Source organism: Alligator mississippiensis, chromosome 5 (genome assembly GCF_030867095.1).
Source record: "Alligator mississippiensis isolate rAllMis1 chromosome 5, rAllMis1, whole genome shotgun sequence".
In the NCBI taxonomy this organism is placed as follows: Eukaryota; Metazoa; Chordata; order Crocodylia; family Alligatoridae; genus Alligator; species Alligator mississippiensis.
Window position 1 is genome coordinate 215,311,493 of NC_081828.1, and position 23,347 is coordinate 215,334,839.

A 23,347-nucleotide genomic window follows, 5' to 3' on the forward strand; every position below is an offset into this window, starting at 1 on the left:
ATCAACAAACGGGAGAAAACTCTCATTGTGGAGAGGAGTCTGAAGGCATCATAAGTATCCTTTGACCCACGTCTGAACTACTCTTTCCAGTGGCTGTGCTGGCTTCATTCTCCAGCTGCCTTCTCCCTGCACTGACTTTGCCAAAGCCCACATGTACTGATATTGCATTCTTCGTGTATTCGTTAATATTTATTATAGGAGCTAGGTCCAGTAATAGAAGAGAAAGGATACAACATTTCCCCACCCACAGTTCACCTTCCTGACTTAAGTCATTTTGCACTGTTGTTCTGATCTGTTAAACAGCAGCTGCAATCCTCCCTAGAGGTAGCTAAAGTTCAGTGGTGGTGAAATGATCTTTTAGCAAAGTGATATATGAGCTTGCAAAGCACCTTGGGAGATTTCTGGATACATAGATTACAAATCTGTATCATGTCTAATCCAGCTGGAGGTAAAATGCTGGGTAGAAATGTCTCTGGCTCCTATACAAACTCCATGTCTGGAGAATCTGAGGGTGCCTATAGACATGCTCCAAAGTGTTCTAATTAGCGTGCATCAGAACAGACTCGATTAATTGAGCAGGTTAATCGAGGAGATTAATTGAGTCTATGCTCCAACATACCTCACCGTCACATGTATAAGGCCCCATCTGTTTCAAAATGGCTATGGGGGCACTTCTAAAGTGCATTGAAGGAAATGCAAGGAGGCTTCATACGTGTGACAATAATCCATTAATCCATTAATTAAAGTGGATTAATTAAAGTGGACTAATCAATAGTCCATTAGTTAACGTGACTCTCCAGGAACCGATCTAATTTAAACCCCCCACCCCCACCTCTGAGCATGTGTATAGGCACCCTGAGCATCTCACAGCCTTTCAAGTATTTGTCCTTCCAGGTGAGGAAGGGCTATGTTACTCAGATGGCAGAGAAGGAACTGAGTCAAAGAGAAACAAAGGGACGCGTCTAAGGTCCTGGCATGGAAATGAATGTCAGCTTCTCTAATTATCTTAGCACTGACCCATCCTTCCTCTCTGAATGCCATGCCATTTGCTTTTTTATAGCCACTCAAATGATTTCTGCTTAAATTTGAGGCAGGAGGTGTTTACCGCCAGCAAAGCTGCCCAACTCTTGAATTGCCTCCCTTTCCAATATGGAAAATCTCTCCCCACCCAGCTGCAACTCCATAGTTTTCGAGGCGCTCACACGGAAAGTTAAACAGGAAATTTGTTTCTTTGCAATCAATCTGTTCCTGTTGTTTTGTTTTTTTTCTTTACTCCACCTGAACTGTTTAATCCATCACTGGTGACATCACTGCCTCCATGGCAACCGACTGATGTCACAGTCAGGGGATGGAGATTGAATTCAGGTGTGCAATAAACAGCAAGGACGGCACAACTGTGAGGCAAGTTCTTGAGCCCATACAAAAAGAAATGCGTCAAAGATGACGATGATGCTTATAAAATAAATCAGTATAAGCAAAGGATGGAAAACTTGGCTCGTAAGCAAAATGGTCTCTAAATAGATTATTATTGACAATACTGGCTATTTAAAGGCACAGCTAAGATGGAGACACATTATCCTGGGCATGGTACATAAAGATTTCCAGGATGTTTCAGGCTAAATAGACAAAGAGCATGAGAAAGGAATTAGCATTTTACAGATGGGATAGAATCAGAGACAATGAGGGTGGGAAGGGACCTCCAGAGGTCACATCTAGTCCAGCCCCCTGCTCAAAGCAGGACCAACCCCAACTACATCATCACAGCCAAGGCTTTGTCTATTCATGTCTTGAGGCTGTGAATGGACATCCTATTTGACTCATGCCTCATCCCAGGGTTTGATCCAGATCGGAACAGGATGGCACAGCCATGTACATGTTACCCTGTGAGTACAGGGCAAGCAAGAGTACAGAGCTTGGCCAGCTTGTTCAGGAATGACCCACAATAACCTTACAGATGCACACAGCCAGGCCCAGGGAAAAAGTGTTAGCACGTTCTATCCTACATACTTCAGAGGGACTTGAAGTGGGACAGTGGACTTCTACATCTGTAGGATGCTGAGATTAAAGACTTCCTCCAGAGACAAATGCAGAGTCAGTTTACAGCCTGAGAAACAGTGAAGGCTCCACTGTAGAGCCAAAAATTGAACTCAGAGGTTCTGATGCTTCCTTTGTACTCTAACCACATGGCCATCTTTTCTTCTGACCGATAACGTTAATTCATTATACTCTTTCTTGCAATCTTTATTCAGGACTGAAGTCTATTGACTCGATAGTCCATGAGCATGTGAGAGCAGGTCATATTGGAGTCATAGAAAATGAGGGTTGGAAGGGCCCTCAGGAGGTCACATTTAGTCCAGCCCCCTGCTCCAAGCAGGACCAGCACCAAATACATCATTTGAGCCAAAGCTTTGTCTACCTGGTTTTAAAAATGTCCAAGGATAGAGATTGCACCACCTCTCAAGGTAACCCATTCCAGTGCTTCACCACCTTCCTAGTGAGAAAGTTTTTTCTAATATCCAACCTCAACTTCTCTTGCCGCAGCTTGAGCCCATTGCTCCTTGTCCTGCCATCTGCCCCCACTAAGAACAGTCCAGCTCCATCCTCTTTGCAGCCCCCCTGCAGGGAGGTGAAGGCTGCTATTCAGTGCCCCCTCGGTCTTCTCTTCTCCAGACTAAATCAGCCCAGTTCCCTCTGTGGCAGAAATGCCACCATCGGTACCCCTCTCCAGAGACCTGTCTCTGCCAGCGTGAGAGGCTGGTGTTGAATCCCTCAGGGCGGGGATCTCCTACCTTGTCTACATGACAAAAGCCTGGGGCCTGGGAGGCGGATGCTCTGGTCACCTGGGCAGGGGGGAAAGCCCGGTCCTGTGCGCGGACCCAGGTAGCCAGGGATGCTTGGTAGATTGGTTGGCTTGTGGCCAGTATTGGCAGCTTCGATTGGACCGGGCTGCTGAGGTCAGAGAGGTGATAAAAAGGCCCGGGCCAGGAAGAAAGGCAGCCATTAGCCATGCGGTCATCCAGGTGAATCTGAAACTGGCTCTCTCTTCATAACCGCATGCTCCAAGAGTGTCCTGCCTCCATAGGAAACTCCAACCACCTCTGGATGATGCGAGTGAGTAAGCTACTCGAGATCCGATTAGATATTTAGCTTCAGTAACTCAGATGCATGATTAAACGGCTACCTCTGCCACTCTAGTTTGCTCTATGGGATTCCTCTGATATTTCTATGATACTGCTCTACCTTTTACCCTGTTTCTGCCCTACCCCCTGTAATCAATAAAGTTCTCCTTTGTGACCAGTGTGGGAGACTTATTGAGGGGTGGGTCTAAATTATGCCGAGGAGGCCCCTTAGGTCTGCGGACTAAGGGAGACTTTCCTAATAAGCCCCTGACTTGGGAAAGTGCCCCAAGTGCTGGTATTGGGTCGAGTACTCACTGGACTATCAGGCCCGTGTTCTCCAAGGTGCACAGAGCCAGAATTGAGTCCAGAGCCTGGGATGGTGGCAGCGGGAACCCCAGGCTAGTGGGTGTGCTCCAGGGAAGGGGTCGGCCGGACGTGAGGCACCCCAGGGAGGCACTCAGAGCCTGGAAGGTGGTCGGCTCAACGCAGGAGCACCCCCTACTGGCCCGCCACACCCTCCGCCTCTCTTTACCAGTCATGTCCCCCAGCCCCCAAACCATTTTCATTGCCCTCCGCTGGACTCTCTCCAACTTGTCCACAACCTTTCTATGGCAGGGGGCCCAAAACTGGACACAGGACTCCAGATTATTCACTGGAAACAATCCACCTAAATAATTCAACTCTGTTTTTCTGTCTGAAAATGATCTCTGAATACAACATCAGCTTGTCTATTTTTTGTGCTTGTTGCGTGAACATGCTGGTTTTGTAGATTCACCCTGGACTTCTCCTGTGGCCTGGTTGCTATGATCCATCTCACCTAATGACTGGCCACCTAACGTGTATGGTAATATCTTCATTCCTGGATTGAGTAGCTGGAGAAATCTCACAGTTTAGCCAATGATTTGGTGACATACAAATGAATGGGCTAAGCTTTCACTAGTGCCTGGTGTAGACACTTGTGTAGCTATGCCGATGGAAATGGAATTTAAGCAACCTAAGGGACAAAAATGGCAAGTTATGGGCTAGCTAGCATAGCAATGAGATACATAAAGGTGAAAGAGAAGCTACCCCTTAACAGTTTCTCTAGAAGAAGCTTTTAACCTATGCAGATTTTGTATATTATTATTATTATTATTATTATTATTATTATTATTATTATTATTATTATATTTGTTGTTATGGTGGGTTTCCCTACTGAATGTTTGTTTCCTGTGAGCAAAGTATCACATTTAATAGACTAGGTGGAAGATTGGGGTTTTAAATTACATATGTTTGGTGCATAACTTGGAAAAACCCATATTTTTATGTTCCTGTGATTAATGCTCCCATCAAAGTATGTAACTCCAAAATATAATCACCCATGTGGAATTTAAATCAACGTTGCTTCAGTCCTACTCCTGTTTTCATTTCCAGGGTGGCAATCTGCAGTGTTTTCCAGCTCTGCTTTGATGGCTTTTATTCCTTACCAAGCTGGGAAACTTTGAAGGGATTTCTTTTTTGCCATATGAGCAAGTCAAGTTTCACAAGTCCCAAGAATCTCGAGGTTTCTGTGCCTTAGCACAGAAAAGTAACCCTCCAAACCTGTGCGGAGCTGGAGGATGGGGTAGAATCAGCCTTTAAGAGAACACATCTGTTGTGTGCGTCTTGTATGTGGTACGAGAGTTCAAACAGCACACATGTTTTTTAGCATACAATCAACCAAAAGACAGGACACACAAGTTGATCTTCACTGTAGCCTATCTCATTTGGCAAATCTCACTGAGTTTCTGTCCCAGGTCTGGAAATAGCCATAGAAAGTAGCTGTTTTGCCATAACCTGCCCAACTCTCCCCTCACCCCCTGAAAAAAAAAAAATTCTCTTGCATACCCAGACATAGAGAGAGATCATAAAGGGCTGGCAAATTAATTATGAGGGTCTGACTTTGCTAGGGATGGTGGTACGGGGATAGTTCACACCGATGCAGCAACATCAGTGCAAATAGCCAGTGTAGGTGTGCTAAAATGCACAGATGGGTTTTGGATCTGCGTGGGTGCATAGTCTAGATGCGTTCTTTCATAGTCCCAATCTCTTCAGTCAAGCCTATTTATACTGGAGGGGTATAGTAAAGAACAGGATTTTAGGGACTTGTTACACATTACATTCAGCATGTCTCATATTTAGATAGTAGTAAGAATTAATACAACTTAGAGCAATGCCACACATTGCACTTAGACCATACTAAGGACGCTTAAAATGCAAGGGCGTCTATACACGTGCAGAGAGGCTGCTCCAACGTGCTGTAATTGCAGTGTGTCAGAGCAGACTGGATTAGTCGAGTCTGCTGGAGCGTGGTAATTACTGTGCTCCAGCAGACTCCAGCGCCATGTGTATCAGCGTCCCTGTGCTAAGAAATGGCTGCAGGGGTGCTTTAAATAAAGTTTGTTTGACGAGTTTTAATTAAAGCACCCTTACCACCATTTTTGACCGCGGGGATACTGATACACGTGATGCTCTGGGTGCTTTCATTAAAGCAGCTCTCAGAGCCACTCAAAGCACTGCCCCTCCCCACCTCCCAGACCATGTCTATAAACGCTCCAAGCGTCTGCACGTTAAAGTTGATTAACTCATGCTAAGTGCCCTCTGAGCACATCTACATGCACAGTTAATGTGAAGCAATAAACTTCGGCCTTTGTTGCCCTGGAGTTTATTGCTCCTAGGCATGCTGTTTGAATGCGCATCTGGGAGGAATAAACTCCAGAACGATAAACTCTGGAGCTTACTGCCATTTGGACATGAGTCTGGGGGCGCAGCATGTTGAGTTGGGTCAGAGCAGCCTCAGCTGGCAGGGGTCCTGGGGTGTCAACCTGCCCACCTGGGGCTGCTCCCCCTGACTCAACATGCCACCGAAGGGCTGGTTGGGACATGGGAGTGTTTCAGAGTGGGGCTAGTCGGCAAGCAGCCCCAGCACCAAAGCACCCTTGTGCCCCAGACACCTGGGGCAGTGTCTACTTGTGTGGGCTGTGCCATTTTTCATTCTGCAGCAGAATAGTACTTGTATTTCCAAATGCATGTATTTTCTTGTATTTACAAGTACTGTCCTGCTGCGGAGTAAATTAGTTTGACTCCAGCCTAATAGGGGTGCACATATAGACACCACAACATTTACTGCACAGCTAATTAGTCTACTGCACATTAAATGTCAGGTGTAGACATGCTCTCCGAGCATCTCAAAGTTATACCACTTCAGTGGAAGGTTAATTCTGGGCTGCGCTATCTAGCTCGTGTTAAGATAACGTCACTCGGCTCCACCGAGATGAAATGAACACTTTGCAGTCCTCCAGCATCCCAGAATGCATCTCTCCTGCTTCCACCCCCCATCTACCCCCAGAACAGGGACAGAGCCCAGGCATCCCGTCTCCTTGCTACTCTCCTGCTCACCAGCTTTTTAGTGGCAAGTCAGAGCTGTGCAGGCGAGAAACAGTATTGATCCTTAATGTACGTCTGGTCACAACACATTTGAACTAAAACCATTTAACAGTCTACAGATTTAGTACAGCCTATGTGTAACATGTCATGTCACCCTTTGAAAGTTTTCTGAGCAGTCACATGTTGAGGCTTACTATGATCTGAATATAGACTGTCATGTGTAGTATGCACTGGGGTCCTGAATGCCCCCCAGCTCTCCGCACCAAGGCTCCAGTGCAGTAAGGAGGCTGGGAGACCAAGAAAAAGCTTTATTAAGCTTCCAGCCCCACACTGCACCAGAGTCCCCTGATTGTATTAAACCCATGGAGCAGTCTGATGTTAACTCAGCATGTGTTTAGTAATACGATCTGGAGATACTCCTCATCGGCATAGGCCTAACTGTGCTATGCTCTGATGGTACTTAGCACATGCTTCCCTGCTTGAACACGTGCTTCCCTGGTTGGACACTAGGAGCATTTATACACATACTTTTGTGTCCCACAATGCATGGGAGATCCGCCACTTCCAAGCAGACCCAATTAATCCAGTCTCGTCCACACATGAGCTGACGTGCACTGCGCTGCACCGCATGCAGTTGGAGATGATATCTCTTATTAGACCAACAAGATTTTTGCAAAACAAATTTTGCAAAAAAAATTGAAAATATTTTTTTTTGGTTGCAAAAATCTGGTTGGTCTAATAAAAGATATTATCTCTACTATGAATCCTGACTGCTTAGCACTGTAAGTGCAGCTGGCATGCACGAAGTGTAACGTATAACAAGGCCCTTTAGAAACCACTGCACCACAATCAACTAGCAACCAGTTCTGGAGAGAAACATAGCAGCTATTTTAACAGCTCACAGCAACAACACTGTAAAATGAGTTGGAAAAGGACCTTTTCTTATGGATCACTTGGGAGCTACCTTTCTGCCAGCTGAGGATCTGGCCTATTTTGCTTACAACCTTGTCCTAGGAACAAAAGTGTGAATGTTTTAGCCACATTGGATATCACTGTATGATCAGCCAGTGGCTTGCTTGGGTTTTAAGCTGTGTTACCTGTCAGGGTCAGTCAGACTTCAGAATAAATCAGAGCTTGGAAGTGCTACTGCAATGCTACTAAAAATAACGCTGTGTGTGCACATGCATGTGTGTGTGCATGCACGTGTGCGTATATGTGTGTATGTAGACATACACTTTCTGCTGCAACTAAACAAAACTGCAACCTTTAATAAAAATTCCCTACTTTGGAGATACAAACCAATTCTTTTTAAATGATTTTAAACCCATTTTTAACAGATTAAATTAGAATATCTCTCTGTCTATTGAATAAGTTTATCCCAGTCACCCCAGTTCTAGGTCTTAATACCTTCCCATGAAAGTCATATGTCAAACAGAGTCCAGAATGCCCCTTGCCATGAGTTCCCCTTTCAGTATGGAAAGTCATGTTTTCTTAATTTTAAATGATGAAAGAATTTAAATGCAAACTTCACATTCCATCTCACACATTGACTTAGATGTACTTGTATCACAATCATAGAATCACAGAATAATAGAAAATGAGGGTTGAAGGGACCTCAGGGGGTCACATCTAGTCCAACCCCATGCTCCAAGCAGGACCAGCCCCAACTACATCATCCCAGCCAGGGCTTTGTTGAGCAGGATCTTAAAAATCTTCAAGGATGGAGACTCCCCCATCTCTCTGTGCCCTCAAATGCCCTCCATGGCTGCATTATATGAACGTGTTCATGATAAGCAATAAAACCAGAGCACTTGAACTATGTGATTAACTCTTTTATGACTGCATTGGCCAAACCGCATAATAACAAATAAATAAATGCATATTTGGGGATGACTCCCACTCCCGATCCCAAAATAAACACATGTACATTAATTGGAGATCAAATTAGCTACTGTGTTCAACCTGAAAGAAAATCTTTTTCAACGTGGCTTTATTTTTTTAAATTCCTTTTATAGGTTTTCACATCTAAAAAAAGCTTTTCAATTATATTTAGCAAAATTTGGCTTCAACGTCATTTCGAGCCAAAAGGAAGGTGAAGCGTGTTTCATTTTGAAATGGTTGAAAAAAATATATTCGGTTTTGCTGCACTATTTGTTTTTATTCATGACTCGTTTCAGCCAGCCTCCTTTACCGACACTGAATTCTTTTTCGGTGAGCAATTTTTTGCCCAAAGAATTTCACCCCCATTTTTACCCATTTTCACTTCCTAATTCTCTAGAGGCAAGGTTTTTTGGGGTGATACCCTTTATTGGGGCAACTGCCTGGGGAATGCAAAATATTCTTCACCAGGTCCCTAAATCTCCTTGTTCTCAGCTTGATGCTCAAGGGTCTGTTGCTCAAGTGGTAATTAGCAGTCTCTTTTAGAAAGCTTGGGTCATCCTGTTCTTACGCGGGACGTGTTAAGAGAGGTGTGCATTATGCAACGGGTTGAGAAACGCCCGCGTGTTTTACAAAATCGTGCTAAGTGTTTTTCTGCTGCTCCTCTTCTAGTCACGTCTCGCCTTTCCCAGCCCCCACTCCTGCCAGACCCCACCATCCATCAGTTAGCTCTTGTCAGAGGAGACAGGCTGCCAAGCCCCCTTGCCTGTCTCTCCAATCTCACACACCCGTCTACCATTAAAGTTTGGAGAGATTCCACCTTTGTCGGCGGCAGGTACTGCTGCCTTGCACTTGATTCATGTTCGGTCTGAAGGGCTGGAGGCTTCACAGTGCAGGTATTGATATATCCCCTTCCTTGCTGTCAACAGCTGCTTGGCCTGGCTCCAAGATTTGAAGGGGCTAAATTGTCAGAGAGGATGCTGAACAACTATCTTTGTACAGCTCAGCTCTGAACTAACAAGTGAGGGCACTATTAATGGATGAAATCAGCCCGTCCCACAACGCACGGTTATATTTATAGCATGAACACCTCTAATGAGGATCACAAAGCTCAGTGATGTACAAGCACTGAGGAAGGGAGCGCTATTCAGGACGGACAAGGCAGAGGAAAGCTCATCGTCCCTATTTTACACAAGTCCCAGGGAGGTCAGTAGACTCACCCAAGGCCATCTGTGGCAGAGGGGAAGCTCACTTCTCCTGGGTTCCAGCCCAGTGCCTTTGCCCCAAGGACACCAGGTTGCATGCAGAGGAGCAAGCATGGATTCAGAAACGCTCCCACCCCTGCGAAAGCTCAGTGACATCTAGAAATATGCCTCTATCCCTACAACACATCCTGGTATCCTACCGTCCGCAGCGGGATCTTCAAAGAGGACTGTGACAACTTCAACTGCAACGTGCAGCCCTGTCCACTCCCTCCAGCCCCTGCAGGGCTTTGAGTCAAGGTCCTTTTCCATATTGCTATCAGGAAGACAACATCCACCTTTCCTATGGAAAGTCTTGCTGTGGGATTAGACCCCTTGTCTTTAGCTATAAGGTCTCAAGTCTCTCCCCAGTTGAACCGAAGTCAAACCCACCACTGAGAGCAAGGAGTGATTGCATGCTGTGTCTAGGGTTGCCAACTCTGAATCTATTCTGGGAAGTTTCCAGGAGACCAACGTGCTTATGACACACAATGCCAACATGCCCATGTGCTTGTGTCTATCACTTATGGTTTATGGCACAGCGACTTTATGTCAAGAAGGCAAATTATGTCAGGAAGGCAAATGCAATTTAATGTTAAAAAGCCAATGGACTAGTCTATAAATTGGATTCAACATTTAATATTTATGTTGATGAATGCCCTAGCATTTTTCTCCCGGGTGACTCTCTTCAGTCTCCTGGAGATTTATATCTAATTCCTGGAGACTTCAGGTCCCAGGGGGTTGGTAATGGTGACCCTAGTTTTGTCTCTTCTTTTGAACCCACCAGTGAGCCCATTCTCCAGCCTCGCCAGTCCCTAATATTAAAAAAAAAAATCATGAGATTGTCTTCAAATCCTGTTCACATTTTTGAGCTTTTCCCAACCACCCTGAGAGCAAGGAAATGTTATCAAGGCTAGACAAGACCCTTAGCTTCAGAAGCTGGAGCATTAAATATCATGACATTTGCAATGGCATTAGGAGAGACGGCAACACCGAGCCGGCCTCTCACAGGCAGGAGAGAACCGGGATCGGTTTGATCCACAAAGGTTAATAAAGAGTCATTAACCACAACCGCTGGAGAGGTGCACTCATTCTGGTTGCTTGGCCTCATTCAAAACAGCGCTCAGTGGCCTGTTGTCATTTCTGGTACATGAGAGTCTTTAAAAAGGCCCAGCCTCTCCCTCCTCAGCTCAAATGTGCATAGATCAAAGCAGATCTATGCAACAGATACCAGATCTACCCAAAGAACCGTGTCTGCCTATGTCCTTAGACCAACACGGCTACAACCTACACCCCTAGATCCAAGCAGCATCTTTTCGCTGCTGCTCCACAGTGCAATCAGGCTCATTAACCGATGCTTTTCTTTCCCTTTTCCTCTTCTAGCTCAGCATTTCTACTTCCCCAATTCTTGTAGTATCTTTGCAGCTTGCAGTCTTTAATCCTTTGATCCCAACTCCCCATGAGGCAGGGCACTGATGATACTGAAAGCGGGAACGGAGGCACAGGCACACTAAAGGGATGCAGGTATCAAATATGAAACGTTGAACATCCAGGTGGTTGAGGCTGGGCATCTGTGAATCACTTCCTTGGACTTAGGTATGTAAATTATGCATAAGTCCCATTTTAGGTCTTGCTGGTGCATGTTACCTACTGACTATTTAATACAAAATGCATGAGCTGTGTCATAATTTAGGAGTGTCCTCAGCACTCCTAGATTATGGCACAGCTCATGCATCAAAACAACACTACAGGGTCACATTCTCCCTTGCTCGATCTCTCTCATCCCCTCTGGTCCTATAAATCTTGTGTATGTGGCTCAGCTTTAGTAGGGGAGAGAGAGAGATCCCTCAGACAAACATATCTTTCTAGCTTGCTGGTTAGGTAGAGGATATGGGCTTCAACCTCCTACAGCAGAGGATGAAGTGGTACCTCCATCTTCCACCAAACCATTGTGCAAGGCGTTGGGGGATGGTACTCCCAGCCAGCTGGCTGGACATGAAGGCACAGGGGTTTTCAGAGTGGGAATTGTGGTTACACACATATATACCTAACTTAGGGCATCTAGTTATAAGCCTGAGGAAATTCAGTCTCCTCATGTCTGGGTCCCTTTGTGATTTTTGCCTTACGTGACTTGCCCAAGGTCACACAGGAAGGCCAGAGTGGAGCAGGGAACCTCTCTAGAGCTTGTTGATGGTTCAAGGCCTGGGTCCATATGCCTCCTCGCAACAAAACATCTCTTCTAGATCTGTCTTGTCATGTCTATGTCCAAAGGTCTTCTATCCCATGAAGGATTTAAGAATTGACTTCACGGGCTTCAAAACAGAACTATTTCCTCTTCTTACAATCCCGCCAACTCTTTAATCCCTTTCTGTAATTACCATGGTGCCAAGTTGTCCCACTATTGCGTGTGAGCTCTCCTCACTTCATGCTTTCACTGACTCTTTCCCCACCTCCATGTGACAAAGGTATTTGCTCTCAGTCATATGGAGGAAAAGTGATGGGTGGGGAAAGTGCCAAATGCAAAATACCTTTCTCTACTGCCCTTACCCAACACAGAGCAAGTCACTTAACCCTGCGGTGTTGGGAGTTCACTGAGCCATAAAAATGGAGATAATAATACTTCACCTACCTCAGACAGGACTTGAGGCTTGACTTAGGATCATAGGAAAGTAGGGCTGGAAAAGGCCTCATGAAGTCAATTTGGCCAACCCTTTCCTCAACCACTGATTTAATCACCCCACCCAAATATCTGTCCAAGCTCCACTTGAACATTGCTAGGGATGGAGAGTCCACACTTTCTCTAGGCAGCCTGTTGCAGTGCTTGACAACCCTCAGTCAGGAAGTCTCTCCTCATCTCCAACCCAAATTCCTCTCTGCAGTTGGTGGCATTATTCCTAGCCCTGTCCTCTACAACCACAGAGAATAATCCATCACCATCCCCTTTATAATCCACCCTCAGGTATTTGAAAGCTGTTATCAAATTTCCCCTAGGTCTTCCCTCATCCAGAATAAGTAACCCTAGTACTTTCAACTTTTGCTTATAAGTCTTGCTTCCCGGGTCTCTAATAATTTTTGGATTATTAGCAAATAATAATGATTGCTTGTTTCGGAGTGCTCCAAGTTCTCCAAGCTTTCTTGCTGGGATCCTATGACCCCAGCTGACGTCCTGCCCTTTGGGCGGGGGGCTGGACTCGATGAGCTTCCGAGGTCCCTTCCAGCCCTAATGTCTATGAAATCTATGAAGTTCCTCAGCTAGGAAAGGGCAACAGTCCCTAAAAGCACTGGCTCACATTTTCAGAAGTGCCTCATGATTTTAGGTGTTATGGTTTTTTATCGAGTTTTTAAAACAAAGCAACTTGAAAGTGTCTCAGTTAAGGCATTTAGAAAATACCCCCAAATTACTAGCCATGACAGAACCGTAGGCCAATGGAACAGGCTGCCTGGGGAAGCTTTGGGATCTCCTTCACTGGAAGCTTTCAAGAACTTGGAAAAAACATTCGTCTGGGGTGGTTTAGGAAGAGTTCATCTTGCAAGAAACCATTGGGGTCCCATGACCCTCCTCTGACTCTATGCATTGGCAAAATACCAAGTGGTAATGTGCTGGCAGGGTATACATCCATTTGCATTTATCAGCCCATAGATTTTCCCATCAGCCTCTTTCAACAGTGGGGACAGCAAAGATCCGTGCTCTCATTTTGCACAGATCATGGGTTCTGGGTGCTGGAATGCCACTTTCTGTTGCTACCATCAAAGTGCCCGACAGCTGAGGGTCCTGCAGTCGTGTTGGCAAAGGAGCAAGAAGACTTAGTGATGAGAGGCTGAAGCAAGACAAAGTCAGGCAAACAATGAGACAGAGGGTTTTTTTTGACGGGGGGGGGTAATTAACCATTACAACAATTTACTTATGGATGTGGGAAACCCTTTATTGCTTGACTACTTGAAATGTCCTTTACGGGCCTTTGTACACACCATGTTTTTTTGCCCTTTCTCGTGCTGCACCTGTTTATAGGAGCAGGATTTCCAGGTGCTTTAAAAGTCTGTCTGGTGCATTAAAATAAAACTCCTCAGGTGTAGTTTAGCTTGGCTCACCGGGAATTAAAGCGTTGCGTCCATTGGTCTGTTGTGTGCAAACACAAAGGCAGTCAAAGACGCGCAATGAGCCTTTTTGTCCACCAGATGGCTGCAACTTTTTTTGTAGTTCACCCCTTTGAATTGCTCTCGCTTTCAAATTGCTTCTGCTTTTTTTTTTCTCTTTCCCTTGTGCAGTTTGCCAGCTCCCTGCGGCACGGGCAAGGGGCGCAGAGTGGGGGGCCTCAGGCAGCACTGGACCGTCCTGGTCTCCTTAAATTAAATAGGTTTATAAAATATAAACTTGTATATCTTGAAGTGTTGCGTGGTGTGCTCAGGTGCCCGTGGTGTGTACAAGTGCCCTAGATCTCTGAATCTCTTATTATTTCTACGATGGTGTTGTCATGTGCCAACACTGCAAGCATCCGTTCTTTTCTCACTCAGCGCTGACTTCAGTGGTTTGGCCATGTGCAGAGAATGCATAATGGCTGTATCCCCATTGATGTCTGCAAAGAGTCCTCCCTTTACAGGAAGACAACCACACAGGCATCCTTGTCTCTGGTTCAAGGATGCTTGCAAGAGAGAAACGAAGGCAATGAATACTGAGCCAAATGACAGAGAGAAAACTGCTGATAATCAAAGATCTTGGAAACAGTCTATTAAGCGTGCAATGAAAGCTTTTGAGGAAAGAAGAGCTCAACATGCAGAGGAAAAAAGACGCCTCAGGAAGAACCCCACACCATACTCGGGATTGTTCGATACAGACTCCACGGGTGATAAGTGTGGAAGGAAATGTCTCTCAAGAAGTGGGCTCTATAGCCAGACACAGAGATGTTCAGCAAGCTGATGCCTCACTCAGCACAAGTCTGGTGTCTCATGAGACAGACAGACAGATGCTCACTACCAAACACATGGAGACCCTGGTCAAGACGTTAGTGTCCCAGTGTGCACACAGAAACTAAAACTCACTGCCCCAAAGAGCTTTCAGTTTGAATATATGACGGGGCACAATGAGTTGGGAGAGCAGATAGAAAGAAATGCCCCCAAAACAGTGATACAACCAAAATGCTTCCTCCAAAGCTCAAGGGCAAGGTCCATCTGAGCCAGCGGCCTGTGACGATAGCGTGTTGAAGGCACACTTTGTCTATAGCCAAGGAAGTGATAGGGGTACCACCATATCTAACCATCTTGGACACCCCCCTCCCTGGGCTCCCTTTGACCCGGTACCTATTTGCAGCTGAGTGAACTCAGGACAGCCTGGGCCTACAGCAGGGCTTGAACATAGTAGCCATTCCTTTTCCTTTTTTAAATTTTTTTGCCATTGACATGCATTGAGCTGCTATTTAATCACCGATTTTTGGATGATTAATAAAAAGGAGGTGACACCTCCCTCCCTTTCTCTCTGGCCACTGCTCCTTCAGCCACTGGAGTGGGGGAGGGACAGGAGGGGGAGGCACCCCTGCAGCTCGATTCCAGTGCCCCCCACCCTTGGGGCCAGGGGCACCCAAGATTCATCCATCCAGCCACCATTGTTCACATGCACCCCCCCCTCCACCCCTAAGCTGCAGTATGACACCTTCATCCCTGTGCCACCCCACCCCACCGCACCTGCAAGCAAGCAAAATGCACAAGGACTCAGTGCTTTGTTTTTCTTCTACCTCTTCCCATCCTTCCTGGTGAATGTACTAAGACGTCAGCCCAGCCCGGGACTGTTGCACAGTGACCTGGATGCACAATGTCATCATTTCCTGATCGGTCCATGACAGGTTCAGCTCTCAGGCTCTTCGAGGGGCTATGTAGATACACAATTCAACTGAAAAAAAAAAAGCATCAATTTACTTTGCAAGTCCCCCACACGCCACCCCCTTCTTCCCTCACTTCCCTCCCTCTGCGGTGTGACTATGTCCTAACAGCAAATTAGTCACCCGGTGCCAAAGGCAACATACATCATCCCCTGACAGCTCCCTCTGTTTCCTCCAGTGACCTTTAGAAAAGTAAGAGCCCGGCACAAACATGTGGAGATAAGGGCTCACGCTGGACGCTGCTTTTTTTATTTGCTTCAGGTGTGATTTATAAAGCTGTCACCAGGCTCCATGAGCAGCTGCTGAGGGTGACAGCAGAGGCTGTTTTTCTGCCTCTTGCTCAAACACTGATTTAATACTGGGGCTAGTCCAAGAAGCCCGGGGACAGACTTATACTACTTTCTGTCTCCCAGATAAATGCTGCAAAAGGTGTGGAAACCTAATACTACTACCCAGGGTCTTGGGGGCAACACCAGCCAGGGTGTATGGAGGAGCAATTCAATGTCTATGGAGGTCTGCTCTCCTTTCTGTTGGATCTGGAGGGGTTTAACTCCCATTGAAGGCAATGGGAGTTAGATGCCTAAGTGCCTTTGAATGTCTAGGTGCTTGAATCTCCTCTCTATATCCACAGCTCAGGGGCTCCTAATACTTATTATTTTTCTCACAGTGAGCCATCATATGATATCTGGCATCTATCATGCCACAGGCAGACAGAGCAGAACAACACGGTGAGGGTTGAGCTGCTCCAAGAAGCTTATATCTGTCAGTGTTTGGTAGATATGGACTTCCTCATCACAGCATCCAAGCACCTCCATTTTTAATGCACCTACTTTCAGGAGTAGAAAAGGGATGCCAGGAAGTGGCAGTATGGCCTTGTGGGTAGGGTTTTCAGCTCAAGCAATCTGGTTTAGTAGGTAACCTTGGGAGAGTCATGGCACTCCCCTGCTCCATGCCTCAATCAAATAGGAACGTGAGCTTGGGATCTCAACCATCTGACACATCCTAACTTATCCCAAACTTTTTCAAGACCCGGCTGGACAAAGCCTTGGCTGGGATGGTATAGTTAGGGATGGTCTTGCTTTGAGCAGGACGATTTGACCTCCTGAGGTCCCTTTCAACCCTGGGAGTTGTTAGCCCACGGTGCCACCATATAATGAAGTAAAGTCACAACAAGATAGCATCTTTGAGACGCGGTCACCCCACTCCTTGCCACTTCTCCATTGTCCTACAAAAGAAATGCAAACAGTGGGCAGCTTTAGGGAAAGGGAGTGGATGTGGGGAGACCACTGATTCACAACAGGAGCATCACATACATATTTGTATCTCCTATAGCCATAGGAGAGAAATCCAAGGAATGATTTCTGTCAGCACACGTATGGCAGAGGATGAGTTTGGTGTAAGTGTGTTCTCGCTCGGCTCTTGGCTGTACCTTTTAAGTAGCAGTCACCACACTGGCAGTGTCTGTAATGTATATATTTCTCCAGAAGATGTAATGGATGTGGGGCTATATAGGTTCACCTTGCTTTTCAGCTTGAAGACTCATCAAGTCACAATCAGCTTTTCTTTGGCAGATTGGAGAGCCATGCATCAAAACTTGGCCTAGAACATGGCGGCGGGGGGGAGATATCTCTCGTCCTAAATACTGCATCTCCGGCTCATTCACAGAGCCAGGGCCAACTACTCATACGTCTCTTTTCTTCCCTTGGAAAGACTGGTGGGCCAAAGCACTGGGGGCCGTAACTGTGTCAATGGCAGGTGATACAATTAGCAAGCCCTGCCTCGTTTGCAGCACTTTGTCCTGTGGTGCTTTGCAAGGGAGCTCAGCACTGTTACCCACATTGTACAAAGGAGGAAACTGAGGCATGGAGCACTCCCGTGGCTTTTCCAAGGTCAGCTCTGCTGATTTACATGCTCTGAGGAACAAACTTTCCAAGAAGTGTAAAGTGAGGCAAATACATCTGGCGTCACGTTGATCTCCCAAACACTCAGTCCCATTTTTTTTTCCTGCATCCCCCATCCCCTGCCCCCCTCATCCGGTGACTCACATGGGCAGGGCAGTGGCCTCTCTGCTGTTTCACAAAAATTATTACACTGTCAAAGAAAGGTGTAAGGTAAGGCTGATGAAGAAAGGGACTTGACAAGGGTGTTTATTTTAGTAGGGAACACAATTCAGCCCATTTAAAAGCAAGGCAGAATAGTCAATGCTCCTGGGAATCCTCCATGAAAACACTGGTGTCCTTAGGCTCTCCAAAGTATAATTAAGAAAGGAGTTGATTGACTGAAGACAAATAGAGCACCAGCAATGAATGCAATTACAGAAAACAGCAGCTCTCCTCCCAGTGCGGCTCTGCTTTGTGTTTCTACCCTCACCGTGGAACAAGTAAGGACCCCTAGGTCTGGCTTCTTTTGAAACCAATAGCATGACCCCCATGTAGTAGGTGACAGTCAAGCCTTCTGGGTCATGGTGGACACATGAGAGGTCACCCAGACCTTTGCCACGCATGCCTAGGCAGCAGTATGGAGAAGGGGCAGTTGCCCAGACTTTCCATCCTGTCCTCAGACCATCAAGGCAGAATGCAAAGGTCAACTGAGTCCAGACACGCACAGCGCCATGATGGCGGTAGTTATATGCACATCTGGGAATCAAACCTGGATCTCTTGCATGGCACTGAACCGCGCTTAGCCCCCAAACGAAAGGCTTTGCAATGAAAGGCACAGCTGACACTGCTTTTATTTTGCAGAAGTCTCTTGCTTCACAACATGCGCCTGACCCTAGGCTGGGAACTAAGAAATGCTGAGTGTATCTCAGGACACATTTGAGACCAAGTCAGCTACCTCAATCCTGAATCCCATCCAGCTTCCAGCCTAGGTTTGAGCAGCCCTTAGGTCCTAAAGACAATTGTAGGAATGAGCACAACTGGAACGCTGGGTTTGGCATGCACAGACCAGACCATGGCTGCATGTGCTAGTGGACTTTCCTTAAAGGCATCTCTGAAAAAGATAAAAAAGCGTTTCTCTCAAAATTCATTAAGGAAAAAAAAAAAAAAGAAACCTATGTAAAAACACTGTTTATTTGCAATGGCTCATTTCCCTTCTAAACAAGGTTGGAAAGGATTTCTGGCTTTGGAATACTAGCAGCTATTTAAAGAAAAACTTAGTAAGAGAGCTGACCTGCTCTAGTGCAATAACAGCATGAATAATAAGATAATATATGCTTATATTAACAGTGTTTAGCTCTCACACAGAATTTGGGGTCAGTAGGTCTCAAAGCAACAAAGGAAGTCAGTGTCATTGGCCATATTATACAGGTGGGGAAACTGAGGCACAGAAAGATCGGGTGACCTGTCTATGGTCACTCATCAGGCCAGTGGGCAGAACCCAGGATGACTGATCTCTATCCATGAGACACCAATGCCTCCCACCATTTTTTGTACCTATGGTTTTAAATATCGTACGTTGGGCTACATGATATTGTATATTATATGTTGGTCCATTATATATTGGTTTAGTCTTTTTAACCTCTTTAGGCTAACCATCGCTTTAAGGAAAACTGGGTTTTGTGTGCATCAGTGTCTGGAAGATAATAAGCTTCCCCTTCCACATTGACTGGTGGAAATGAATTTTGAGCCATTGATTTCAGTTCTCTGGGAAGTGTCTTGAATAATCATTTAACATTAACGGGACTAGACTCTAGCATGCAGAATGCTATTGTGGTCTTTGGCCATGGTATGAAATGAGCACAGATTCAGCATAGGGTCAAGCTCTCTATCAAATTAAGGGTGCTGGGTGTGAGGATTAGGCAATAGGCATCATACAAAGGTCATCTTCACCCCCTGAAGAAGTTCCACCAGTGGCACCCTCACACCCAACTCCATGTGAGGCAGCATGACAAAATAATTATGACAAAGTCTTTGGTGTCGACTCCATATCCATTGAAGCACTGATAATGAAGGTTCAAGCAGTTCTTAAACAGTGAACTAGTCTGTGGGAAGAGGAAGTGTGATTGCCCAAGGAAAGTACTACAAGGACATCTGCACTGGTCAATTGATTGCAACCTACTGGACACATCTACACGTGCACATTTACTGTGCAGTAACCTAAGTATCCCATGCATCAGTACAGGCTGCAACCTAAGTTACTGCACAATAACTGAAAATTACTGTGCAGTATGGACACACGTCTATACGTGTGCACCTGTACTTCACAGTGACTACGGGGACTTGTGCCGACTTGGGTGTAAGTTTGCTATCTGTATCATGCAGGTAGCAAATTTACTCCGCAGTAACATTGTGTGTGTGGACTGACTTAGCATTAACTTTACTCCCAAGGCAGTCCAAACACAGCATCACTGCGTTTTAATGCCTGCACATGCAGATGCCGGCCTAAATCTGCTTATTGGACAGTAAATGCATGTGTAGACAGCTGTAAATTTACTGCACAGTAAACACATGTATGGATATGCCCAGTGAATAGCTTGTTTAAGCCTTTGGCCATACATAGGCAGCAGTGGTGTGCCAAGGTGAGGGAAGTTATGGGCCTTGTCGAACACCAAAGGCACACCTGAGAGCCAGGACAACAGCTAGCAATGCAAAATGGGTGCACGGACCTGCACAATCATCTGTACAACCCACCATACTTATCTAACTGCCTCTCGTTATGGCACAGTCATCCTCCAAGATGAGGGACCTCTGACAACGAGCTTGACAGAAGTTTGAGCCTGGAAAAAATGTTGCTTGCCCTGTTTCTTGATCAACCTCATGGGATTTTTCCCTACTCTTCTTTTCACCCCACAGTCTTATAACAGACTGCAGCCCCTGTGGAGGTGGGTCTCTACAGATATACCTAGCACCACCCTTACCAGAGAGAGCTTATGAAAACAGCTACTGCATCTTTTGAAAATCCTAGCCAGCCTGGAGTCCTTTGAGAGAATTCATGGGTTAATGCTGTTGGAAATTGTCAACAGAGACCAGAAGCAGATACACACACGCTGACAGGAATTCCTGTTTCCCACTTCAGTGAAGGGGGTAGAAGAGCAATAACCACATGTGGCTGTTAAACCAACCTGTTAACAACCTGCAGCCTCACAGGGCACCTGACAGCTTCCTAAAACTGCGTGCAAGATGACCCTACCCTGTGGTGGAAAAAAACCCACCGGCCCAACACCTGACCCTGCTAATTGCTGAGTCCATTTGAGGGGTGCTACCACTCCTCAGTTTGCAACAAGAATGCATTTTACTGTGGCGAGGTTGTGATGGGATGAATAAGGATGAAAAATACTTTTAGATCATCTCTCACGGCAGCAGGCTGAGCTGTCCCTTTGAAGTAGGTGCAGACACGGCTCTGCCTGGGCCCTGACTGAATTACAGATAGACTCGTAGAGAAGTAAGGCTGGAAGGCACCTCCAGAGGTCATCTAGTCCTACAGGCCTAGGAAATTCTGGGAGGTGCTGAGCCATCAGCCACACAGGGCCCTTTCTCCATCCAGTGACCCAAAGGTCCTTTATTGGGGCTCTTACTAGATAAGAGGTTGTTTTTTTGGACAATGGGTTGTAACACTCTGAGCCTGCCAAAAATGAGACACCCAACCAGGTGTACAGAAGGAGTAAGATTGTTGGATTCAAAGCCTTGCTCTGGAGCAGGAACTAAAACCCACATCTCAGGTTGATGCCCTTATCTGTGTCCTATAGGGTTTGCTTGTCCCCACTAATGCACACTAAACTATCTACACAAAGCATAACAGATCTAAGAGAGACCCCTACACTACAATACCCTATTGCTTAGTGGCCTGAGCACTAGTGGTTCAAGACTTTGCTTGGTATCAAGCTGAGGAGAGGTCTGAAGCTTTGTCTTGCACACTCCACCTAAGTGCTCCAGAGCTAGGCTGCTCTCGAGTTCCTCTTTGGCTTCTCACAAAGGGGATGGAAAAACTAGGCATGATTTATCCATACAGCTCAAAGACCATATCCAGGAGCAAGCTTGTGGCTCAGGGTCCCAAGCAGAGGGGCATACACAAGCTAGTTTTTCCCCTTTCCTCCATGTTTGAGCCCCACCATATTTGAGCCCTTGTTCGTTTGGACAGCTCCCTGCCGGGATGCTTTCCGGTGGTCCACACCTTAGGTATCTAGCTCTTCCCATGCCTGGGTTCCTACCCAGAGCTGAAGGATTTCACAGCACCCCGACAAGTGAGAATCCCAGATTGGCCCTGGCAGACATCTTTGGACCCACAGATAAGACAATCATCCTCAACTGTGATGAACTCAAGAAGAAGGAGAAGAAGACAAAGATGTGAAGATGAAGATACGCTGGAGTGTAGGGATAGGATTCAGAGTGAACTCAACAAATTTGAGGATTGGACCAAAAAATCTCATGAGGTTCAAGCAGAACAAGTGCAAAGTCCTGCACTTAGGATGGAGCAATCCCATGCACTGGTGCAGGCTGGGGGCTGACTGGCTGGGCAGCAGCTCTTCAGAAAGGGACCTGGGGGTGACAGTGGACAATAAGCTGGATATGAACCAACAGTGTGCCCTTGTCACCAAGAAAGCTACTGGCATCCTGGACTGCATTGGTTGGAGTGTTGCCAGCAGATGGAGGGCAGTGATTCTTCCCCTCTATTCAGCACTGGGGAGGCCACATCTGGAGTCCTGTGTCCAGTTTTGGGCCCCCACTACAGAAAGGATGTGAATATATTAGATAGAGTCCAGCGGTGGGCAACAAAAATGGTTTGGGGGCTGGGGGATATGACTTGTGAGGAGAGGCTGAGGGAACTGGGTTTATCTAGTCTAGAGAAGAGGAGACTGAGAGGGGATTTAATAGCAGCCTTCTGCTACCTGAAAGGAGGGTTTGAAAGAGGATGGAGCTGGACTGTTCTCAGTGGTGGCAAATGACAGGACAAGGAGCAATGGGCTCAAGTTACAGGAAGGGGAGTTTAGATTAGATAGTAGGAAAAAAAAGGAGGGTAGTAGGAGCACTGGAACAGGTTACCCGGAGAGGTGGTGAACTCTCCATCCTTGGCAGTTTTGAAAACCTGGGTAGACAAAGCCTTGGCTGGGATGATGTAGTTGGGGCTGGTCCCACTTGGAGCAGGGGTTGGACTAGATGTGACCTCCTGGGGTCCCTTCAACCCTCATTATCTAGGATTCTGTGATTCTAATGTGGTCAAGAGGAAGATTAAGATGAAGACTAGAAAGACAAAGATAAAGGTGAAGATGACGACAACGAAGATGACAACAACAACGTAAAGATGAAGACAACAATGAAGAAGAAGACAACGAAGACAAGGCAAGGTGTTGCAATGCTGAGCAGAACAAAATCAAGATGCTTTTGAGAACTTGGGCGACATGGCCAAGGCTATTGCAAGGTATGCTGGGAAACGGGCAGAGATATAAACAGGTTCCCTTTCTGCAGAACAGAAAGGTGAGCAAGACTCCTGCTAATCCGGTAAGCGTGGATTTTGATGTAGCTGGAGAGCTTTAAATTAGCACACTGAGCAGAGTGACTGAGGTGTTACCTGCATTTCTGCGAGGGGCAGACAAGACTCAGTCTCATTCCAGTTGACACCTGAGTGCATCTTTTAGATCAGCGTATGGTGTCCATTGGCAAGAAGCTGTGGTGCTACCCAGTAACCTACCAAAAAGACAATCTCCATGGTTTCCCAGGACTGATGGCTACCAATGATGATGAATGATGATGGTGCCCATTGCCATAACATGTAGGTGCATGATGGCTTTGCAAGGACAGGACAAGGTGAGTAAGGATGCCAAGAGTCTTCCCATATGCACTGCTTCCAAGATAATTCATTGAAGATATGAGACAGCCTTTTTTTCTAAAACACATCA

The 23,347-nt window shown here is 46.2% G+C and overlaps 1 long non-coding RNA gene across 1 annotated transcript in view; it reads right to left on the minus strand.

Moving 5' to 3' along the window:
• Window positions 1-23,347, minus strand: part of LOC132250963 (uncharacterized) — a 65,925-nt gene that overhangs the window by 14,936 nt on the left and 27,642 nt on the right. The window contains exon 3 of the long non-coding RNA XR_009462742.1: window positions 15,370-15,524. This is a non-coding gene — a long non-coding RNA (uncharacterized LOC132250963). The remainder of the gene's footprint in view (window positions 1-15,369; window positions 15,525-23,347) is intronic.